At 40.4% G+C, this 17,791-nt stretch overlaps 1 protein-coding gene and 1 pseudogene across 3 annotated transcripts in view; one reads left to right on the forward strand and one right to left on the reverse strand.

The window, feature by feature from the left end:
* LOC140462949 (syntaxin-7-like) overlaps positions 1-7,097 on the reverse strand; it is a 55,092-nt gene extending 47,995 nt beyond the window's left edge. Inside the window, exon 1 of one of the 3 annotated variants that reach the window (XM_072556485.1) lies at positions 6,964-7,097. The gene's annotated coding sequence lies outside the window, so the exon portion shown is untranslated. Of the gene's footprint in view, positions 1-6,369; positions 6,487-6,566; positions 6,904-6,963 lie in introns of those variants that run through there. The other 2 variants (XM_072556504.1, XM_072556495.1) reach the window with 2 other exon arrangements.
* Positions 6,438-16,658, forward strand: LOC140462944 (trace amine-associated receptor 4-like; annotated as a pseudogene).
* The last annotated feature ends 1,133 nt before the right edge of the window (positions 16,659-17,791 follow it).

Raw genomic sequence — 17,791 nt, forward strand, 5'->3', positions numbered from 1 at the left:
TTACTCAAAGAGATGTACAGCATGAAAACAGACCCTTCATTCCAACTCACCCATGCCAGATATCCTAAATTAATCTAATTCCATTTGCCAGCACTTGGCCCATATCCCCTCTAAACCCTTACCAAAGATACCCATCCAGATGCTTGTTAAAAATGTTGTAATTGTACTAGCCTCCGCCACGTCCTCTGACAGCTCAACCCATACGCGCACTACCCTCTGCATGAAAACGTTGCCCCTTAGGTACCTTTTAAACCTTTCCCCTCTCACCCTAAACCTATGCCCTCTAGTTTTGGACTCTCCCAACCCAGGGAAAAGACCTTATCTACTCAACCTATCCATGCCCCTCATGATTTTATAAACCACTGTAAGGTCACCCCTCACACTTCGCGCTCCAGGGAAAACATTCCCAACCTTATCAGCCTCTCCCTATAGCTCAAATGCTCCAACCCTGGCAACATCCTTGTAAATCTTTTCTGAACCCTTTCAAGTTTCACAACATCCTTCTGATATACTGTGGAAAAAGTGAGAAGAAACAAAAAGCTCCTCAAGAGAAGGGGAAAATAGAGGCAATCAAATTGTGTACCTTCACAACCTACTGTCTTTCTCTGCAGCAAATGCAACACAAACATTACACCAAAATGAGATTCCTGAGCCCCATCCGTCAATGTTTAACAGTTGACAATATCAGTGTAAACTATGTTCTTTAGAGTCAGACAGTTAACTTCAGATCAGGAAGTCGCCAGTGGCAAAGATAGGACTACACATATTTGTTCAGTATATTAAATTTGACAAACCTGTAGCTCCAGAAAAATGATCCAACTTTTAGTTCATGAAATCTAGAAAACTCTTAGTGAAAGATTATGGAAAGGTGCCAAACCTGTGATAAAAGTTCAGTATTTCTTCAAAACAATTCAGTTTTGAGGAACAAGTTTCAAAAAAAAAAGAGGAAGCTATTATACTTCCTTCTGTAGTAATTAACTCCTTCAGACAGAGAGACATTAGTAAAGAAATTAAACTGCGGGTGCTATTCACTATGTCAATGTGCATGTTCATGGAAAGGCTTGTCTACAATAAACAGATTCACAGAAATAGTGCCATAAGTAGACCAAATACAAACATCTGCAAGATCAACGATTCAATTCTGAGCACATTCTTTTCTACTATCACATGGTTTCTGAAAAACATTCAGACGTGTCACTAAAAAAGCAAACCAACCAGCAACAAATTGGTTTGCTACAGTTTTAGTAGAGGGGAAAGTGAGGACTGCAGGTGCTGGAGATCAGAGCTGAAAATGTGTTGCTGGAAAAGCGCAGGTCAGGCAGTATCCAAGGAGCAGGAGAATCGACGTTTCGGGCTCATGCCCGAAACGTCGATTCTCCTGCTCCTTGGAAGCTGCCTGACCTGCTGTGCTTTTCCAGCAACACATTTTCAGCTACAGTTTTAGTAGACCCAATCATTACATTGTCTTTGATTTGTCATTTCCTCATTAAGAAAAATGTCCAAACTTTACATAAAGTTTACAGTATCTACTAAGTTTATGCACTAAACTGCTTCAAAGTGGTTTGCTTCGTCAGGCATTGTCCATCAGAATGTACCATTATGCTCTGCAGATAGAGTGAACATCTCCTAAGCCTCTTGACAAACAATTCCTTTCATAATCCAAAACTTTCTCCAATTACATTTCCCAAATACTAAAACAAATGTTAGGATCAAAGAAGCATAGAATCCCTACAGTGTGGAAATAGGGCCATTCAGCCCAACCAGTCCACACCAACCCTCCAAAGAGTAACCCACCCATACCCACTTCATACCCAATGCTCTAGATTTACCCCTGACTAATGCACCTGCCCTACACATCCCTGAATACTATGAGCAACTTAGTATGGCTAATTCACCTAACCTGCACATCTGTGGATTGTGGGAGGAAACCAGAGCACCTGGATGAAACCCAAGTAGACACAGAGAATATGCAAGGAGGATGATGAAATATGGATTATTAATTTTCAAATTTTAATACCTGGAACTCAGTCTAAAAAGGGAACAAAACATTGACTTAAAATGGCCAGAGCAATCACCTGACCACATAGTTAGCCAGATTTCGCAAACCAATATGGAATAAACAATACAGAGTTGAAATTAATATTTTATTAAAAGGCACCAAAATGGAGTCAAGCATAAAAAAAGTTAAAAAAAACTCCTATTATTTTTACACATTTCTGGGACTGTTTATTGGTTGAAGATGGAATTTTGTCTACAATTTGCAAACTTGACAAAAAAACACGGGAGATGGAATAAACAAAACAAGTGTGCATTTAAAGAGCAGAGCTAGCTTTTTGCTTGCCCAACTGCAACTAGTTGTAGAACATATTGTTTCTGCCTCATGAGGCAACAGAATGCCCAGTACGAATACTGACTAAAAAGAAACATTATAACACTCATGACTCAAAGGATGAATGAAAATAATTACCATTCCTGATGAATCAAAGCAAATGACCGTGGCCTCAGGTTAGAACTTCAGTTAGAACTTGGTAGCTCAGTGGTTAGCACTGCTGCCTCACAGAGCCAGGGACCTGGGTTCAAATCCTGCCTTGGGTGACTGTGTGGAGTTTGCACATTCTCTCTGTGCCCTCATGGGTTTCCTGCGGGTGCTCCCAAAATATGCACAAATACGCAGGCCAGGTGGATTTGCCATGCTAGATTGCCCATGGTGTGGGTGCATTAATCAGGGCTAAATCTAGGGTAGGGGAATGAGTGGGTTGCACTTTGGACAGTTAGTGTGAACTTATTGGACCGAAGGGCATGTTTCCATACTGTAGGGAATTTAATCGTCACACCTCAAAGACATCCTAAGGCTTGTGAATTGTAAAGAACATAGGAAGCAGGAGGAGTAGGCCACTCAACACCTCTTTCATATCAACTCCTCACAGCCCTCAACTCCTTGATATTTCAAAAATCTATTTACCTCCTCTTTAAATCCATGCAGTGATTTAGACTCTAATTCTCTCTTGGAGAGAATTCCAGATATTTACTAGACTCAGAGAGATCAAGTTCTACAACATCATGATTTTAAATTAATGACTCCTTATTCTATAATTGTGCCCCCAGTTCAAGATTCCCCACTAGTGGAAACATCTTTTCAACATCTACCCTATGCATTTCATTTAGGGGTTAGAAGAATGAGGGTGATCTCATTGACTAAAAGGCTTAACCCATTTTAGCCACACTAATAAATTAACCATTTCATCCCAAGAATCAGTCTAATGCGTCTCTTTTGAACTTCCTCCAATAAAATTATTTCCTTCCTTAAATTCAGAGACTAAAATTATTCACAGTACTCCAAATGTAGACTCATCAACACCCTGTACAGTGGAAGGCTTCAATAGTTTTAAAAGCCACTCCCTAGCAATAATTCCAGCCAAAATTCCATTCGTATTCTTAATCTGCATCTGTAACGCTAACTTGATATTTAGTGAACAAGAATATTCAAATCCTCTTTGCCGCACTATTTTGGAGTCTCCTTTGATTTAAACATTTGCCTACTTCTTGATTCTTCCTATCTAGTGCACAAACTCAATTTCCTACATTAAGCTTCAGCTTCCAAGCTTTTTGCCTATTCACTCAACCTATCTATATCCCCTTGCAGATTTCTTGTGTCCTCATCATAACATGCCTTCAGGACCTATTTTTATATCAGCAAAACTGCATACATCATACTCTCCTCCTTCCTCCAAGTCATTAATATAGATTGTAAACAATTTAGGCTCTAGACCTGATGCTTGTGGCACTCCACTAGTTATACCTTTCCAACCTGAAAAAAGCTGATTAATCTTGACTCTGCCTTCCTTGTGATCACTAATCTTAGGTCCACGCTGATACAGTACCAATACTGTGAGCTCATATTTTGTGCAATTAGCTTTTACGAGATTCTTATAACCTGCTAATTTAAGAATGCCATATGAAGCTACCTTAAATTATAGCAAAGTATTTATTTTAAGAATAAAAAATGTATACAAATGAATTTCAAATACTTAATACGCTGCCAAATGAAAATGACATTATACTTTAAAAGTAGGGGAAATTGAAGTTTTCCATGATTGTGTACAGAACAGAGACAATTGAAGAATGTTAAAGAACCATGCCAGGGATATCAACTTCAGTGAGTCTGCAGAAGGATCATAAAGAAACTACACTTGAAATGTGTAATCCGCAAGTCCTCATGACAATAATTTTTAAAAACATTATATAATACAGCCAAACACAAAATAAAGTTTACTAATCACAAGTCACAGGAAATGTAATGAAAAAACTGTAACTTCCACCACTGAAGTTTCAATTTTCATGTATCCATTATTAAAAATAAGCAGCTCATATTTTGTTCCTGCCAATACTGTATAAAGAGAAATAAATCTAAAGAAAAAAAGGTTTAACATAAGGAATAGGCAACAACGTTGTAACCTAATCAAGAATTTCAATACATAACACATGAACTTCACTGATAATTCAGACCTGTGTTTTCACACCAGGCAGTCAACCTTACAACTCAATTCTGCCTTCTGACAACTCAGTAGAAATACAAGTTCAAAAGTGCTAGTTACTACCCATAATCTAGCACAACAGATAGATAGGATAGTGAAGAAGGCACCTAGTATGCTTTCCTTTATTGGTCAGAGTATTGAGTATAGGAATTAGGAGGTTATGTTGTAGCTGTACAGGACTTTGGTTAGGCCACTTTTGGAATACTGTGTGTAATTCTGGTCTACCTGCTATCGGAAGGATATTGTGAAACTTGAAAGGGTTCAGAAATGATTTCCAAGGATGTTGCCAGGGTTGGAGGATCTGAGCAAAAGGGAGAGGTTGAATAGGCTGGGGCTGTTTTCTCTGGAGCGTCGGAGGCTGAGGGGTGACCTTATAGAGGTTTATAAAATCATGAGGGGCATGAATAGGATTAATAGACAAAGTCTTTTCCCTGGGGTGGGGGAGTCCAGAACTAGAGGGCATAGGTTTAGTGTGTGAGGGGAAAGATGTAAAAGAAACCAAGGGGCAACCTTTTCATGTACAGAATGAGCTGCCAGAGGAAATGGTGGAGGCTGGTACAATTGCAACATTTAAAAGGCATCTGGATGGGTATATGAATAGGAAAGGTTGGATGGACATGGGCCGGGTGCTGGCACGTGGAACTAGATTGGGTTGGGATATCAGGTCAGCATGGATGGGTTGGATTGAAGGGTCTGTTTCTATACTGTACATCTCTATGACCCTGTGACAACAGAAACACAAGATAATACTCTCCCATTTATTTTCCACATTGCTCCTCCTCTGCTCCTTCACTGTCAAGCCCCAAGAGAAAATCATGTATTTTCATAATATTCTTCTTCGCCCCAAAGAAAGAGAGGATTTGAATGCATTTGTACAGCACTGTTCACAACTTTAAGACAGTCTAAATAAGTGTTTACAGTAAATCAAGTATTTTTGAACTGTAATCACTGTTATAATATAGGAAAACAATTTGCACAAAGATGTGACAAACAGTTACATAATAAAAAGCATTCAATCTGGTTTTGGGTTGTTCATTGAGAGGCATATTAACCTGGATACTAGGGATAACCTTCACCATTTCCACCACCTACAAATGGTGGAAAAGCCTCATCTTCCACCTCGGGACCCTCCAACCCCAAGGCATCAATGTGGATTTCATCAGTTTCCTCATTTCCCCTCCCCCACCTTATCCCAGGTCCAACTTTCCAACTTGGCAACACCCTCATGACCTGGACATCTTCCTTCTCACCTATTCGCTCCACCCTCCTCTCTGACTTATCACCATCACCCCCACCTACATCTACCTATTGCACTCTCAGCTACCTTCCCTCCAGCCCCACCACAACCCCCTCCCATTTATCTCACCACACCCTAGACTCTCAGTCTCATTCCTGATGAAGGGCTTATGCCTGAAATATCAATTCTCCTGCTCCTCAGATGCTGCCTGACCTGCTGTGCTTTTCCAACACCACACTCTCAACTCTAATCTCCAGCATCTGCAGTCCTCACTTTTGCCCTGCTCTTCAGAATGGTCGTGATGTGTTATTGTTGGGGTGGGGTGGACAAAGTTAAAAATCACATAACACCAGGTTTGAGTATAACCAGGTTTTGTGCGATTTTTAATATTAGAATAATGCCATGTTTTAGGTCCAAACCAACAGGGCAGACAGCGCCTCCTCAGTATTGCAGTCGAGTTTTAATCTTGTGTTTTGTGTTCAAATTCCGGGATGGCACTTTAAACCCAAATCTTTCTGTCTCATACGTCTGAAAAATACCACTCAGTCCGACAACTAATAGGAGATTTTACTTTTTCCTCGTACACCCGTCACTTACAATTCTTTGCTAAATAGAGCACCGTCACAGGCGAGCTTGACAGTAGCTGTCAAATGGGAGAGTTTCGAAAGCCCAAGCCGTTCTTGATTGCGTGTTGAAATAAACAAGCTGAAATCTCAGCCTTGTGGTGGTGACACGGAAAGACAGACGCCCCCGTGAGAGCTGCCGAACACGGTGAGAAATCTGAATAATCTTACCGCCAGCCAGGGTTAGGGTCAGGGTCAGTTAATTCACCCTCAGAGGGGGAAATCAAGCCTGGGACTGACTGTCCGATGGATTATTCTTGTCGGTGAGGATCGGTTCCTCCATCAGAATATCCATCAAGAGATTTCCCTGGCTCGGTTACCCCCTTCCTCGGAAACAGCAGTGTCCAAGTTACAGGGTGAGGAAAGCGGGATTGGGGGAGAGAAGGAGGAGCTGATCTCTCCGGACCCAGGGAAAGGGGCAATCGGCAGAAACACGGGGAGGGGCCGGCCGCTGCCGAGGCCCGGCCACAGCTCCAGGCGGATTCCCTCCCTTCCTCCCCGGACTCGGGGGGGGGGGGGGCCTGGCCTAGCACCGGCAGCGAACTGTACACTCGGTGACGGATCCTACCTGCTCCGGGGCGGACACTCAAACCCCACTCCGTCTTGTCTGCACCGTCTCGACCTCTGACCCTGAGTCAGCCCCGCCCCTTGACCCTCGGGATCCCAATGACGAGACGCCTCCTGACGCTGACCTCGTGCTGGCCCCGCCCCGGCCTCTCATACCTGGCCGCCTGGCGCGTGCCCAGGTTGTCACTGCTGAGGCTGGCAGCTGGAGAAGGGGATTCCCAAGTGTTAAAATACTGTCAGATACGTGCTTTCCTTGCAACGAAAAGGCAGCAATATGTCTTCCTTACCCCGGCCACAATTGGAGTCAAAGAAATGCCTACACTTACGCAGGGCTTTTCACAATCATCGGCTTCCAAACTTAACTGATGAAGTGCTTTGGAATTGCAACACAGGACATGCAGCAACCAGTTTTGTACAACTCCGCAATGTGACACTGACTACCCTGTTTAATGTCCGTTGAGGAATAAATATTGTCAAAGGGAAAAGATAACTTCCATGGAATTTGTCAACATACTGCTGAGATCTTTTACACGTACCAGAGACAAATGGGCCCTCAGTTAGGCGTCTTAACCAAAAGACAACACTTCTAGAAGTGCAGGATTTTATCAAATCCACCATTGGTGTGTGCACTTTGTCCTCATAAAGATCCAGCCTTGGTATAGGCACTGAAGTACTGAAACAGGATATATCACACAATCACTGAATTCTTATGGTATAGAAGGAAACCATTCAGATCATTGTGTCTGCACAGGCTGTCTGGGCAGTTTGACTTAATGCCAATCTCCTACCTTTTCTTTGTAAATCTGCACATTGTTCTCATTTAAATAATCACCTAATACCCTCAATTGAACCAGCATCATAGACATTTCCAGGCAGTGCATTCTAGACCTGAACCATGCAATATGTGAAAATGTTTCTTCTTACCTCATGTTTGCTTCTTTTCCAAAACACTAAGTCTCCTGCCCTCTGGTTCTTGATCCTCCTACAAGCTGAAGCAGTTTCTCCTAAGTACTGGATTCTGTTGAGACCTCTCGCGATCTTAAAAACTTTCATCAGGTCTCTTCTGAGTGTCTTTTCTTCAAGGAAAGTAGTCCCAATTTATCCAATCCATCTTCATTGAAGAGCTTTCTCATCCCCGTAACCAATCTTGTCAATGTTTTTGTTATCATTTCTAGTGTATTTGAATCCTTCATGCTCAGACTCTATTACTGTCTAGCTGAGCTCTAACTAGTGCCTTAAATAAGTTCAGCATAACATCCTTGCTCTTATACTTAGTGTCTCTATTAATGAACCAAGGATATAAAATGCTCTATTAACCTCAATCCTCCACTGTCCTAGTGCTTTTAATATTTTATTCACCTATATGTCCCAGTTTCCTCTGCTTCTGCACTTCACTTAGAATTGTATCCTTTTTATTCTGTCTGTCTGTGTTCTTTATACCAGAATGTGTCACCTCACAATTCTCCAAATTGCACTTCATCTGCCACCTATTCAACCAACTTGTCAAAATCCTTTGAAGTTCTGTTACATACTCCACACAATTACTTTACAAAGCTTCAAAATTTTTTATAGTCCACAGACTCTGAAATTGTCCCCATACATCTACATTTTATATATATTAGAAAAAGCTCTGAATTTTATTTTGTGGGGAGCATCACTACGAAGTTTCCTCCAGCTCAAAAGATAATCATGAGCCATTACTCTCTGGTTCCTATCATTCATCCAGTTTTGAAAACATTTTATGACTAGGACATTTATTCTATGAGCTCTAACTTTGCTCACAGGGCAATCATGCGGTATTGTGTCATAGCCTTTTGGAAAACCATGTATACCACCTTACCCTCATCAATTCTCTCTTTTGCATATTCAAAGAACTCTGGTGAGTTGGTTAGATGTGATTTTCCCTTAAGAAATCCATGCTGGCTCCCCTTAATTAACCTACAATTGTCCAGGTGACAATTTGTTCTACTTCAAAATATTATTTCTAAAAGTTTCCCCACCACCAAAGTAAAACTGACTGATTTATAATTGCAGGACTTTTCCTTACATCCATTTTTGAAAAAGACAAAATGTTTGGAATTATCCAGTCTTCTGGCACTGCTCCTGAGTCTAAGGAAAATTTGTCATTTGGTTTTGAAGTGATTTAAAGGCCAAATGCCACTTGAAGGAACAAATAGTCAAACACAATCTAAATGAAAATTTATTGACAACATACATAAAATAAAATTAAACATGCACTAGCATAGGATCTCTGTCATATGCTTTTTAAACCACATGACTTTAGTATTATCATGTACTTGATATTTAGCACATACAGTGAATATTCTAAAACATCTTATTAGTGTTTTAACACTGGATCCATGTATTGATTGTGAGATAACCCAAATAAATGCTTCTAGTTTCTGGATTGTGCAACCTGGTGTTGTTGATTCAATCCACCATGTGATATCCAGATATATAATTCATGTGACTCAATATCCAAACATAGCACAAAACTGAAGCACAATCTCATTTAACTTAAAGAAAAACACAATACTGTGCTTTGCAGGTATAGAGCTCGAGAATTAGTGCTAAGGATCAAAACTCCACCCACTTCATTTTCTATGATTGATCTACATGAAATCACTAACACATCCACATAAAATTTAAAACTATTTTATGTCAATCAAAATGATTTTCATGTTTTATTCTCTGTAATACTTTGCCATTTAATTTGATTAGATTAGATTGCTTACAGTGTGGAAACAGGCCCTTCGGCCCAACAAATCCACACCGCCCCGCCAAAGCGCAACCCACCCATACCCCTACATTTACCCCTTACCTAACACTATATGCAATTTAGCATGGCCAATTCACCTAACCTGCACATCTTTGGACTGTGGGAGGAAACCGGAGCACCCGGAGGAAACCCACGCAGACACAGGGAGAATGTGCAAACTCCACACAGTCAGTCACCTGAGGTTGGAATTGAATCCAGGTCTCTGGCGCTGTGAGGCAGCAGTGCTAACCACTGTGCCACCGTGCCGCAAGAAATCTGTTACATAAATTTGCAACAATTAATGTGATTAATATTTTCTGATCTACATTGTATAGAGCTATACAATTTTCTGATCTGCCTTAAACACAAACTTAGCACATTCTGAAGTGTCTTAGTCCAGGCTATTCGCTGGATTGGTGCAAGTAACACTATAAGTTTTACACGAAGCCACTTATCAGCTTGTTACTTCATTTAGTCCTTCTTGTGATGATCAGATTTTAATTTAAATGCACAAATAAAACAATAATGTTGCATCATAACAGCATTCTATTTCCAGATTTTTAAACTGAATTTTATTCTCAGACAACCTTGATAGGATTTGTACTCACTTTTCTTGATTAGTAATGTAGACTGATGGATTATGAGTCCAACAGCAACAATTTCTATTTATGGTGAAGTGGGAGTTGGCATGGGGCATGCTGACACGTGGCACACAAACACAAGATGGTGCTGAGCCATAATTTGGTAACTTAGCACACAAGATGGCCACTGAGCCATTACATGGAAAAATACAGCAAAGCCCACACAGATATTGCCTGAGGCTAGAGGGTATCAGCACAGTAGACACAGAGTATAGATGATTAGTTTATGGTAGGTGGGGAAGAGATTACACATCAGTAACGTCTACTGCCCACCGAAGTGTCTGAGTCCAGCCACCACCTTCAACAGAAATGCTAGCTACCTGACACTGCCTGAGTACAAATGTTAATACGTCAGATCTTCAGTAATGGAAAACGATCTTCCTTCTCAGGAAGAACGATCATGACCACTGAAACTGACAATGATTTTGTGATGTTTTCTGTAAGTATACCATGCTGTACAAACAAAGGCTGGATAGTTGAACTATTGTACCACGAAATGTATAAAATATTATGACATGTGCTCCCATAGTGAGAGGAGGCTCACAGCTGACAGCCGTACTGATGAACATCTCTCTCTCCCCAGAGCTCTGGTTTCTTTGTACAATAAATTCTGTCATTGATTCTGACTCCGAGACTGGTGATTTTCCCCATAACTATGGAATACTACTAGCACAGTAAAATGTTTCAATGTAACTCTCAATGACATTATCAAACAAAATTTGATATTCAACCAAATAAAAATAACCAAGACAGATGTCCAAAAGCTTAGTTAAAGATGCAGGGATAGAATTTTCACTTTGGGTAGAATTGCCAGTTTTGGCATTCATCACATCCAAAAGTGAACCTGATCTGAATTTTTTCTTTTGCCTATGGGAGGAATCCTATTTAAGCCTGAATGACAGAACTGGGCAATTCACATGAAAAGTCCATCCAAACCTTTATTGACATCGGGTGCAGCTGATTGCATTTTCCAACAGAATTCCATGGGATTTTTGCAAGGTATAGCTTCCTACCTCTTACCACAAGGAAACTCGATGCTGAGAATTTTCCACATGAAAGTTTGAGCAGGTACTTAGCATCTCCAGCTCATCGCTTCCACTTCCAGACCTCTACCCTGGACACCTGACACCAAACCTCAGAACACAGTCAATGGGCAGCCGATGTCCATGGACCTTGGCATTGGACACTTGTCATCCTCTTTAAATAATCATGGCACATCACCAGTCTAGTTGAACCATGCTGCTGCAAGGCCATGCTGTACCTCAGGGTACACCAACAACTATCATTGTAACACTGTGCAAGGACACTTCGTGCACATGGACAGACATCCAACTCACGGATTTAATCTGACTGCATCTTATAATTGCTCAGTTGCTATCATTATACTCAAACGAGCCTATCTGGATGCTCATAGAATTTCAGCCTTTTATGTCTTGCCTTGCTTTTATGCTTTGCCCCTCAGCCAGAGCTCCTGGCTGAGGGGCAAATACCCCTGCCTTACTTTGCAATTTAGCTCAGTCATGAAGCCACAAAAGATACATAATATACACAAAAATGGAAACAAGAAGAAAATAAACAAAGTAAGTTTTCTGGACATTGAACTCAGCTTGAAAGATCTTAAAATACACAACAAAACAAAGTGTCATCTCATTTCCCAATACTATCTGCCATGGAGATTCAAATCTGGCGAAATTATTCATCTCTGTCAGTTTGTTAACCTAAAATTAGCTGATTCTCTCAAGTTCTTTTCTGTGAGCTATGAAAGTTTTTTACATGATCACTCACAAAGCTGAGACCTAGACTTCCTCAGCTTTTAGTAACTTGCAGATTTCTACTCAACACTCCTATTCTGGAAGAGGCACAACATCACTTTATTACTGATGTAGCTATGCTTTCCCTGAATTGCTTTATATTTTTTCTCAGAAATAAGCTGGGAATTGGTTGGCTGGATTGTTGGCTTACAGAGCAGTATGATGCCAACTGTATGGGTTCAGTTCCCATCACTAGTCTGAGGTTACTATGAAGGAGTCTCCTTCTCAACCTCTCTTCCCTTGTCTGAGGTCTCGTGACTCTCAGGTTAAATCACCACTGGTCACCTCTCTCTAATGAAAGAGCAGCCTCTGGCAACACAATGCAGGAAATAAGCTATATTTTCTTTTGACGCCTGTGAGGACTCCTCTGACATGCCCAAAACTTTTAATCTATGGGTATTCTAAGTTAAAATTAATCCTTGATTATGTTGAACCAAAAACAAGCAATGACTCTCAATGAAGCAATTTTCTATTTTCACTCCAGGGTCTCCCTACTCACTGTAAATGTTTGCTATAAATTCTGTGCCTTATAATTGTGGCCTCCACAACCACCTGATGAAGGGGCGGCGCTCCAAAAGCTAGTGTGCTTCCAATTAAACCTGCTGGACTATAACCTAGTGTTGTGTGACATTTAGACAAGGCCTTTTCCCTGGGGTGGGGGAGTCCAGAACTCGAGGGCATAGATTTAGGGTGAGAGGGGAAAGATATAAAAGAGACCTAAGGGGCAACTTTTTCACGCAGAGGGTGGTGCGTGTATGGAATGAGCTGCCAGAGGAAGTGGTGGAGGCTGGTACAATTTCAGCATTTAAAAGGCATCTGGATGGGTATATGAATAGGAAGAGTTTGGAGGGATGTGGTCCGGGTGCTGGCAGGTGGGACTAGATTGGGTTGGGATACCTGATTGGCATGGATGGGTTGGACTGAAGGGTTTGTATCTGTGCTGTACATCTCTATGACTATGACTCTATGACTACTGACTCTTTAAGATGGCAATTCTGAGGCATTATTGACAGAACAATGTACTTTTTAAACACATACTAATTACTCCTATTGACCATTTCTTTTTTGTTAGCCTTATCCTGAATGTCTCTCATTTTCTTTTTCTTTTGTTCCTGATCTATTTTCCTCTATAAAGACATGTCTGAGGATAGTTATAATGCGCTCCATTGTAAGTGTACCAAAGTGGACGGGTGGAAGGAAACTGTTTGAAGTATCCTTTCTTTGTTGAATATTTGAGTAAAAAGCTTACTTTACATAGGAAGTTTGTGAATAGATAAAGCCTGTGAATTTTCCGTTAGGCAAATCTTGTTTGGTAACTTCTCTTTCTCACAGGTTTCAGTTTTGTTTTGGGTTTACTTGTTGACATTTCTTTGTTGACGAATTTTCACCTTATTTTGCTAATATTTGCATGCATCCACCACTTTTGAAATGAGTGCATCTTTGGCTAGTATCCACTTCCACTGAAATTAGGAACACATTTAAGAAAGTGTGCAATCTGATTTATGGTCCAAATTTTAAGTTCCTTTTCAAGAAATAATCTATCTTAGATTCCAGAAAGCTCTGAGAGTTTCAGCTCATTAAAACAGACATTGAACGGTATGTGGTCGTGATGATATTAATGTTGCCTTCACAATTAATAGTTAAAATCTCTGAAAAATATTCTACAGATGTATAAATTTGATCGGAAGAATGATCTTATTGAAACATACAAGAACCTTCAGGGACTTGACAAAGTAGATGCTGAGAGTGGGAGAGTCTAGGGCCAAAGGTCATAACCTCATAATAAGGGGTCATACATTTAAAGCAGCGATGAAGAATTTCTTCTCTAGGAGTGAAGTGATTTTATGGAATTCTTTACTGCAGGGACTGTTGATTCTGGGTGTTAACTGTATTTAAAGCTGAGATAGATTTTTAATGAGTCAGGAAACCAAGGGCTACAGGAAGAAGACAGCAAAGTGGAGTTGCTGGTTATCAAATTGTCCATGATCTCAATGGATAACAGAGCAGACTTGGGCTGAATAGTCTACTTCTGCTCCCATGCCACTGTTTAGCCAGTGTGCCAAAACTTGCTGCATATTAATCATAGAACACACCCTTAAAACCAGGCAGTCTCTTCACTGAGGCATTGTAAACAAGTGTCACATTGGCTGTGCTTTTCTACGTCAGTAAACTAAGTACTTCAATTTCTACATAAACGTGTGGGAGTGTCTCAGATTGTCTCAGAGGCTGTTTGTAATTTCTGCAGAAGTATAAAATTCAGAATCTACAAAATGAAGATTTAGATATCTCATTCTATGTTGGACTAACATTAGGAATCAGTTTCCAGATTCTAGCAACATTCATCAAAGATGTGATATATCTACGGTAAAGAATATGACATTTAAACTTATAATATTTATTGTACATTGATTATAATTAAATTGTAATATTTGGAAATCATTTTAAGTATTTCTAATGTTTTACATTGAAACATTACATGATTACTTCCTGAAAAAAAATGATCAATTGGTGTTTTAAACATGAGGTAAAATAAATTGGATTATTCAGACCAAATGTACTTGGAGCAAGAAGTCTTCAGCGTTCAGACAGATTGAATACAGGACTACTAAATAGATGGTAAATGCATTATATATTGTTCTCTAAGTTAAAAATCATAAAGATTAAGATCTACTTGTTCTAACATGCTAGAGTCAAAGCTCTTCCAAGGATATAAATAATGAATTCTCAATGGACTCAACATTAACATCTGTGTTGTACTGTAAGTGCACACTTAATTGTAAATCAAAGTTTTGCCAGTTTTATTCAATGATAATCACAAAGCTATTGGCAAATGTCATTGAGACAATTTTCCTAAAATGTTCATCAGATTGACACAATGATGTTTTATTGCACATTGAAATTTGTTTTCCCAAACAATCAATAGATTAAGAAGAACATTGTCTCTAAAATTACTTTCAGCAAATACTTTATGAACCGTCAATCTGTGTTTTTTAGGATGTTCTGAGGAATGGAGCAGAAAGTGAACTCATCGTATCCAGTGATGACAGAACATCTAGAACTGTGCTTCGACTTTAGTAACACGTCTTGTCCAAAAATGGCAAGGTCCACAACAAACCGAGCAATACTTTATGTTTGTTCCTTAAGTTTGATATTAATCACTGTTCTTGGCAATTTATTTGTGATTATTTCAATCTCCCATTTCAAACAACTCCATACTCCTACTTAATACCTTGTTCTTTCTTTAGCTGTGACCGACCTTCTACTGGGATTGGTTGTTTTACCAAACTCCATGATTTATTCTATTGAAACATGTTGGTATATAGGGAATATTTTGTGTGACATTCATATAAGTTTATCTGTGACACTGACAATAGCGTCAGTCTATCATTTGGGCTTTATTGCAATTGTTCGTTACTTTGCGGTGTGTGATCCTTTGCACTACACTACAAAAATCACAGTACCTGTAATCATCACAATTATTATATTTATTTGGGTATTTTCTATTATTTATGGATTTGGTTTAGTTTGTTCAAAAATAATTAGGAAGGGAATATAGGATTATATTAGGACAGTTTCGTGTCATGGTAGCTGTGTACTTGTATTTAATAAGCTGTGGGGGCATTTGAACCCATTCATTGGATTTCTTTGCCCGACTGTAATCATTTTTGGTATTTACATTAAAATCTTTATTATAGCAAGAAGGCACGCTCGAGTCATTAGAAACATGTCAAGGAAAGCCCACTCTAAAGAGGAAAATAATAACCCAGTCAAGGAACACAAGGCTGCCATGAAACTGGGCATAGTAATAGGAGTCTACATAATCTGCTGGTTACCTTATTGTATGACAATTGCTGTTGATCCACATATTAATTACAGCACATCTAGAGTTTTATTCTCTGCTACTTTGTGGCTAGGTTTTATTAATTCCGCTTTTAACCCTATTCTTTATGCTTTCTTTTATCCGTGGTTTCGCAAAGCTCTAAAACTTATCCTTTCCTGCAAAATACTTAACTCTGACTCTTCAACAATAAACTTATTCCCAGAAAATTAGAATGGACCATAAGCATGCGAACAATTCAGAAGTTGACAGTCAAGTAATCAGTCAGTTTTCTTCAAAACTTTATGTATGGCTTCTTGAAGGCTTCAGGAGTTTACATGTTCACACCCTGTCTGTGTGGGTTTCCTCCGAGTGCTCCGGTATCATCCAGCTGTCTAAAGATGTGCAGGCTAGTGGATTAGCCATAGTAAATGCTGAGCTATAGGGACTGGGTAGGGAGCTGGGTCTGGATGGGATGCTTTTTGGATGCTCTCTCTGCACTGTAGGGAATCTATGATGCGAGAATATATGATGTGTAATTAGATAAGTATTGTTAAATTTAATTGTTTATTCAAAACATATTGGAAATTAAATTATCTGAAACTAGAATAAAACTTTCATATATTAGGATATCCAGATAGAATACTTTTGATATAGTTGACCTGTTGCTGTATCACTGTTGTATTATATTCAACTTGTTTTATCAAGATAGTTGTAAGATAAAGCCTTCCATGAAAACAGCACGTTTTCACGCATTGTTTTATTCTTTTCCTGATGAATAAAGTTATAGAATACCTCATTGACAAAATCAATACTTCCTGTACTCCAGGGACATGCCAAGAAGTGAGAATTCTGTAAAATGGTGAGGCAAGAGAGGCCAGCTTGTCCATTGTCCCCTTACCACCAAAGCATCTCACAAGTAATGAAGAAAGTGGAGGATGGTTCTCTTGTCCAGAGACTGCAGCCCCACCCCATCATCAGCCACCTTGGGACCTCCCCAAAACCCACCCCTGAGCCTTGCCACATATTCACTATCCCCCTGACCTCGAACTCTCTGAGGCTAAATGGTCTGTCCTCAGGAAAGGGCTCAGGTTCATGATCCTCCGTCCTCACCTCAATGAATTCCAGATCCGCCATGACGTGGAGCTCTTCTTCTGCTGCCTCTGCCTCTGCGCCTTCTTCTTCGACAAAACTTCCCAACCTCCCTCTAAGGAACCTTTCTCCCGCCTTCTACCTTCCTCCTCCACTTGGTCACACCCTCCCCCCCCCCCCCCCACCCCACCCCCGCCATCCTTGTATCCACCCTAGACTTCTTCATTGCAGACTTCCGATGTGACATCAGTCGCCTCAATTTCTCTATCACCCCCCACTCACCCACTCCAACCTCACCCCAGCTGAATGTGCAGCACTCCATTTGCTCCGCAACAATTCCATCAAACCCACCATCAAACCCACTAACAAAAGCGGGGCAATGATGGTCTCATGAATGGACTTCTATATTGCAGAGGCCGAATGCCAACTTGCCGCTATCGCACCCTACCTCCCCGTTGCCCACAACCACACTGCGACCCATCAGGCCAAAAATCATTTGCATTCTCCACGCCCTCATTGACTCCAGTGACCTCCCCTCCACTGCTTCCAAACTCATAGTCCCCCAGCCCCACATTGTCCCGTTCTACATGCTCCCCAAGATCCACAAGCCCAACCCCCGACCCATTGTCTCGGCATGCTCCTGCCCCACCAAACTCATCTTGTCCTACCTTGACTTCATCCTCTCCCACTTAGTTCAGGCACTTCTCACC

This window comes from Chiloscyllium punctatum, chromosome 3, assembly GCF_047496795.1.
Source record: "Chiloscyllium punctatum isolate Juve2018m chromosome 3, sChiPun1.3, whole genome shotgun sequence".
NCBI classification, from domain to species: Eukaryota; Metazoa; Chordata; class Chondrichthyes; order Orectolobiformes; family Hemiscylliidae; genus Chiloscyllium; species Chiloscyllium punctatum.